Source organism: Odocoileus virginianus, chromosome 14, assembly GCF_023699985.2.
Source record: "Odocoileus virginianus isolate 20LAN1187 ecotype Illinois chromosome 14, Ovbor_1.2, whole genome shotgun sequence".
Lineage (NCBI taxonomy): Eukaryota > Metazoa > Chordata > Mammalia > Artiodactyla > Cervidae > Odocoileus > Odocoileus virginianus.
The window spans coordinates 2,706,151-2,712,449 of NC_069687.1; the positions used below are offsets into that span (position 1 = coordinate 2,706,151).

General features: G+C 50.7%; 1 long non-coding RNA gene across 1 annotated transcript; it reads right to left on the reverse strand.

The window, feature by feature from the left end:
- Positions 1 to 713: 713 nt before the first annotated feature.
- Positions 714 to 5,831, reverse strand: LOC110148383 (uncharacterized). Its single transcript, XR_002317148.2, has 2 exons — positions 5,651 to 5,831; positions 714 to 1,017 (listed from the first exon to the last, which is right to left on the reverse strand). It is a non-coding gene; the product is annotated as an uncharacterized lncRNA (long non-coding RNA).
- Between the last annotated feature and the right edge of the window lie 468 nt (positions 5,832 to 6,299).

The following is a 6,299-nucleotide window of genomic DNA, read 5'->3' on the forward strand; positions in this document are numbered from 1 at the left end:
AACCAACCCACAGTCCTTGCTGGCATGTGAGCTGGGTCAGGGTGCTCCTTTAAAATGTCCACTCAGTTTGGCTCCAAAGCTCACCACACAAAACCTTGCTTGTAGAGACCCAGGGGCAGCCTAGATGCTGAGGTTCTGTTTGGGGAGAGCCAGGGGCTGGGGGGTGGAGGTTGCTGAACATCTGGTGGAAGCAATTTCATTGCCAAAGATTAACATCTGTTGCTTAAGCATGAATGTATAGTGGCTGGAAATGTAATAAGATTCATGGTCCTGTTTTAAGTAGATTAATTTTGTAATATTTGCTTTCCACCCCCTGCATTTAATACTCAGATTTAGACCTGGGAATTGCCTTGTAAAATCGCTCATATGGCTCCGTCTCATGGCCCCATGGAACGCACTGCGGCCAGCTCCTCACAGCACCTCTCTGTCCACTGGGCTGCCCGCCCCTGGGCAGCAGCATGGTGTTCCCGCCTGCCTGCAGCCAGCGCCAGGCGGGGTTGTGCTTGCCTTCCGGAATCTGTCTCAGAGCCTTGTAACCTTGGCAAGGACAGCTGCTGTTACAGTGGGTGACTGAGTCAAGGCTTCTATTAAAATATCTTTAAGGTAAAGGACAGGTAGATGACAGCATATATTGCCAACTCTGAAGAGGGTGAAATCGTTCACTCTCTGTATTGTATTGTTCTGGTGGCCATAGGAAAACATCACAGACAGGGTGGCTTAAACAATTGACAATTTATTTTCTCACAGTTCCAGATGCTGGAAGTTCAGGACCAAGGTGTGGGTAGGGCTGGTTTCTCGTGGGGCCTCTCTCCTCGGCGTGTACACGGCCGTCTCCTCCCTACATCCTCAGATGGTCATCCTTCTGTGAGTATCTGTGTCATAATCTCCTCTTTTTGTAAGGACACTGGCCAGATCGTATTAGGGTCCATGTTCCTGGCTTCCTTTCATCTTATTACCTCTTCAGAGACCCCACCTTCAAAGAGTCATGTTTGGAGGTTCTGGGGGTTAGGAATCAACCTGTGGATTTGGGGGACATATCACAGTGTCAATCCACTACATCCCCCAACAAGAGTAAAAACAGGGGTTCGAGTCTTGAAGGAAAACCACAGATTTATATTCTTATAGAATCTCAACATGGACAGAGTTTTGTTTCTATGAAAAGTCATTTGCCAGGCCTAGAGGAATTAAACCATGTTATCATGTCAACCTGGTATCTCCTGTTTATAATTAATTTAACTGTGCCGGTCTAAGGATCATAATAGAATACTATGAAGGTACGTGTTGGGCTGGTCTTTTTTGCAGAGACCACCCAATACAGGTGGAAGACAACAACTGCTACCATATTGTTAATATGTGAAATGTATTAGTCGCTAGGTCGTGTCCAGCTCTGTGCAACCCCATGGACTATAGCCCGCCAGGCTTCTCTGTCCATGGGATTCTCCAGATAAGAATACTGGAGTGGGTAACCATACCCTTCTTCAGGGAATCTTCCCGACCCAGGGATCAAACCTGGATATCCTGCATTGCAGGGAAACTCTATACCTGCTGAACCACCAAGGAAGTCCCTGATATATAATCGCAAAAACCACTACAATATTGTAAAGTAATTAGCCTCCAACTAATAAAAATCAGTGAAAAAAAGTATAATCCATCTTTTTAATCAGTTCATTAATCAGTAAAATTCAGTTGTCAGCTTAGTAATGCCTCCTAATGGAGCCTGGATCAAATTGAATGATGGGAAGGTAAAGAGGTCCCAAATCAAAGGATCCCACAGGTATTAACTTAACATCTTGCATTTTCAGGGTCTGCTATTAAAGTATGTTCTGAGATTGGTGGCGAATGTGTCCTTGAAAATGTGTATGCCCACACATGTGACTCCAGTTGGCGTGTGCTTATGGATCATACGAAGGGTGTATCCATTAGGATCGGCATCTTGAGAGGCCCTTCTTTGCTAAGATGGCAGTTTCACCCTGTGGCCATCAGGGTTTTCCTTTAAGACCTTCTTGAAATGGACCAGTTGTACTCTTTTCTCAGTCTTTGCGGGGAGAGGCTGATGGGGAAGTCTCAGTTTCAAAAGGACAACTGGTCAAATAACAATGTGAAACTCTGGGCTTTTCTGGCTTCCTGGTAGAGAATCAGGGCCCATGGGATATCTCACAGTTGAGACTTTGAGGATAAAATGAAAGAAAGTGTCTTTGGCAGGAAGGGTGACGGAGGCCACGGGGAAAGGCCTGGTCTGGACCACAGTTGGCCTCTAGCCGGGGCTGCCATCTTGGTTCACACTCGGAATGCTGCAGGTGGTGCCAAGCTGGTTGCTCATAATTGTCCCCATGTGACAAACGCAAGCAACGTGAATGTTGCAGTGCGTCTGGCCCGGGTCTCCCTGTTGTTGTCTGGCCAGGAGTTGCTGCTCTGAGAAGTGGAAACGGCCCCTGTCTGGGGGCCGGCCTGTCCATCGTGGAGGACGGAGGCCGCCGGTGAGGAGGGGACCCTGTGCGGCGTGGCTGCGGCCTGGTGCTCATCCCCAGCTCACCCGCCTTGGGTCACGTCCTCCAGTTAAACCTTGAGCTGAAGTCGTTCTGCACTGGTGGGTGTGCCCCAATGCGGTCCTCGGGCTACTGTTTCCCGTCCCCTCTGCCCTTTGTTCTCAGTGAGTCCTGGGTGAAGTCACGCGGAGCCGGGGCTCGGCAGCTAATTTCATCTCACGTTATGCTCACCCGGCCACCCTGAAATGCATGTAAATGGATTCTATGTGTTTTCAAAAAGGGAGCTGTACAAATAGAAGGTGGTGAAAGAGGGGGCAAAAAAAAAAATATAAAATACCCCTCAGCGGGTGTGTGGGTGTTTCCAGTTGGAGGGAAGGCTGCTTCCTGTCACCGTCTGAATGTGTATCAACCTAACTCGATCACCTTCTGAAGAATTTATGAATCATGCTTAATAATCAGCTTTAGGCACTTCTGAGGGAAGCGTCACATTTTGAAGCTACAAAGGTCTCCTAAACAGCTCCTGGGAAATGACCTTGCATCCCATTAGAGGTGAAAATCCACTGCCGTCGGATGAGGGTGGGAGCTGAGCCACTTCAGCCTCAGCCCACTTCAAAATGTCAAGGAGCCTCCACTTAAACACTTGATTAATCTACAAGGGCCAGAGCAGACAGAGCCTTCCCGGGGAAGGGGAAAAGTCACATGTGCATTTTTTCCTTGAAGAAACTTTTCCTTTGCACTTAAGGGAAAAAAATATAACCTCTTCTTTCTCTCATATGCATTATTTTCTGTCTTTAAAAAGACCTTTATCTGACTTTTATCTCTTCCATATGCCTGTGGCCAATGCCAGCATCTTCCCGTTTTACAAATCTGCCCAGGTAGAGGCTTTATCTGACTCACACCGGCTTACTATTTTCCTATTTAAATGGTTGATGCTTAATCAAAGTCAAATGTGAAGGTCAGGAAGATGGTTTTGGAGCTTTGTGATCCGAGACACACAGCGGGCTCACTCGACAGAAGAAAGAGGCTCAACAGAATGAAATTCCCACCAACTGTCACTCTCGCAACCCGTGTTTGGAGCAATTTGGGCTCTGTTTGCTTTGTCTTTATTATAAATAATAGTACTAATTACTCTACTTATTATACATTACATATAATTTGCATTGATAATACCATTAATAATTTATTTGTTACACATATTATAATTAATAAATTAGAGTATTCATTCAGGTGATTTGAATTTTAAATTAAACTAGGTCTCATAGAGCCTACCAAATAGGTATTTTATTTGGAGAGACTTACAGAATCTCCATAATTGCCACAATTACAGCCATCATGATATAATCATCCTATTTCCACAGGAAACAGATTAGTTCCTGATTGCCCATTGCTTTTTTTCTGGGAATCCCATTGCTCAGAGTTGTCTTGACATTTAGGTGAAAGGAAAGGCATAGTGACTCCTATTTACTTCACACTTAACACCCCCGTGCACTTCAGAACTCGTGAGTGTCCCCTGAGTCTTTATGCCCGGTTTGCGCTCACAGTTTCCGTGCAGTCCTGAGCCTTTGACCCAATGTTATCTCCTGGGGAGTCCCTGTCATCTCCTTCGGGTGAGGGTTACGGGGTGGTTCCATGATTCTTGGCAGCTTCTCACCCTTTCAGACCCACTAAGTTATTTTTGGTTTTGAATGCGCTTTAACATTTTATAAGAGGGTAAATTTTGTGCTGTGTTCTTACCATCAAAAAAAAAAAGGAAAAACAAACCAGGTGACCTAAGGTGGCTCTGGGAGGTGCTGGCTTGGCTGTCCCCTCGCTGGTGGAGGTGGTATCCTGATCCTGCGCAGAGTCTGCCAGCTCCAAACTGTACCCAGGAACCACACGCTGCCCTGTGTCAGGGATCCCTCCACGGAGCGGGTTAGAAGGAAGCAGCCCTCAGGGCCCCACGGGGCTGGCCGCGGGCCGATGTCACTGAGTCTGCAGAAAAATAGCCCCCAGAGCCCCCCACCTCCCCGGAGGCCAGAACTCGGGCCTGCTCTTGCACCCCCAAGTGAAAACCCAGCTCTGAGAGTCAGGGCGCGGTGTGGAGGCTCTGGGTGGCTGGGGCAGGGCGGGCTGAGCAAACAAACACAGCCCTCAGCAGAAGGCGGGCCCATCAGCTCCAGTCTGTCCTCCGCACGTGTCTCTAAACGCCCTGGTGTGGCTGGACAAGCGCTCTCTAACTGGCCCGGCCTGGGGTGTGCCAGGCAGGAGTGGAGGGAGGGTGGGCTCCCGGAGGCTGGTGGCTGAGGGCGTGCAGGAGCATCCAGGGTCCCAGGGCCAGCTGTCAGGACGGCTGATCCCTACGTGGTCCCCCCTGTGGGGATGGGCTCTGGGCTCCCTGGGCCTCCGCATGGACCCATGTGGGGGTACCCTACCACCCCAAGAGGGACAGAAGGCCTCGCTCTGACTGCCTTGTGAGCAACGGTGGGGGCTTCCTGGATCCTTCGGGAGAGACAGGCAGCTGCTGGCCTGGCCACCTGGGGTCGAGGGCCCTGGGGACCAGAGGTGGCTTTGCGCCTGGACACAAGGCAAGCCCGCGGCTGCAGCCATCTGCTCTCTGAGGCCTGCCTCCCCTGTTCCTTCCCTCTCTGCACAGACATGATGGGTGACCTGGGCAACCGGGAGGAGGTGTGCTTTCATTAGACTAGAGGGGACGCCAAGAGTCAGACGTGCCTGAAGCGGCTAAGCGCACATACAGACTAGTCACTCGCAAGGATGAAACGTTTGCGCTTTTCACCTCCGCTCTGACTGGTTGGTTGCAGGCTACTGGATGTGAAGGGTTTGGGGACATCTCTGTGGTGGGCTTGGGGGTTGCATCAGTGTGAAAAGACAGTCATTCTGCTGTAGTGTGATTCACATGCAGGTGACTGTGAAAGTGTTTTATTTGGAGATGCAATGGCTCCTAGGCATGTGGGTTACAGAGCATCATTCTCTAACTTTTAACAGCAGAACGATGAACAGAGACTGAACTTGGCCTTGAGAAGACTATCTACACAGCAAGCACCTAACAGTCACCATCTGGCCTTTGTGGAACCAGCTTTGGTTTGTGGGGCGGGGGTGGGGGGAATGTCCTCGTCTCTGTTAAATTGAACAGAAATGTCACCTTTGTTGTGAAATAAATACCTCACCTTTCCCTCCTGAAGGTACATTCCCGGCCAGGTTGGGCCACGACAGAAGCTGAGGTCCAGGGAACAGTGTTTGTCCCCCTCGTGATGAGGGTCTCTTGTGGTCAGTCACCTTGCTGCCCCAGGGCCAGCCAGCGTCTCCCCCGCATGGGGAGGCCATGCCCGCTGCTGAAGGCCCCACACCCCTCTGCCCCCTCCCCACTGAGCCGGCCCACAGCACCAGCTCAGCACCCCAGCCTCGGAAGACCCCCGGCTCTGAACACACAAAGGGACACTTGCTCAGAGTGCAGGGACCCCCAGAACTCTGAGCCACGGCCTTGGCCTGGCAGAACCGACCCATGGGCCCAGAACTCTCTGGGCTTGGTCAGTGACTCCTGCCCACATTTCCAGATCAGCATGAAGCAGAGAAAGCCTAAACACCCCCATTATTTAGGACACCCGTCTCTGCGGGCCACCCCCCACTTCCTCAGGCCCCGGCCTCCCCTGGGCCCACCTGAGGCCACCTCTTCACTCCAACATGGACCCAACTCTTCCGCCTGCCTTCGGGTGTCTGCCAAATGCGAGGGGTGGCTGAGCCTCTCCCGCTCTCGCCTGGGTGGTCTGCAGTGACGCCCACCCTCCCCAGAAGGCAATCATCCAGCAAGGGCATAGG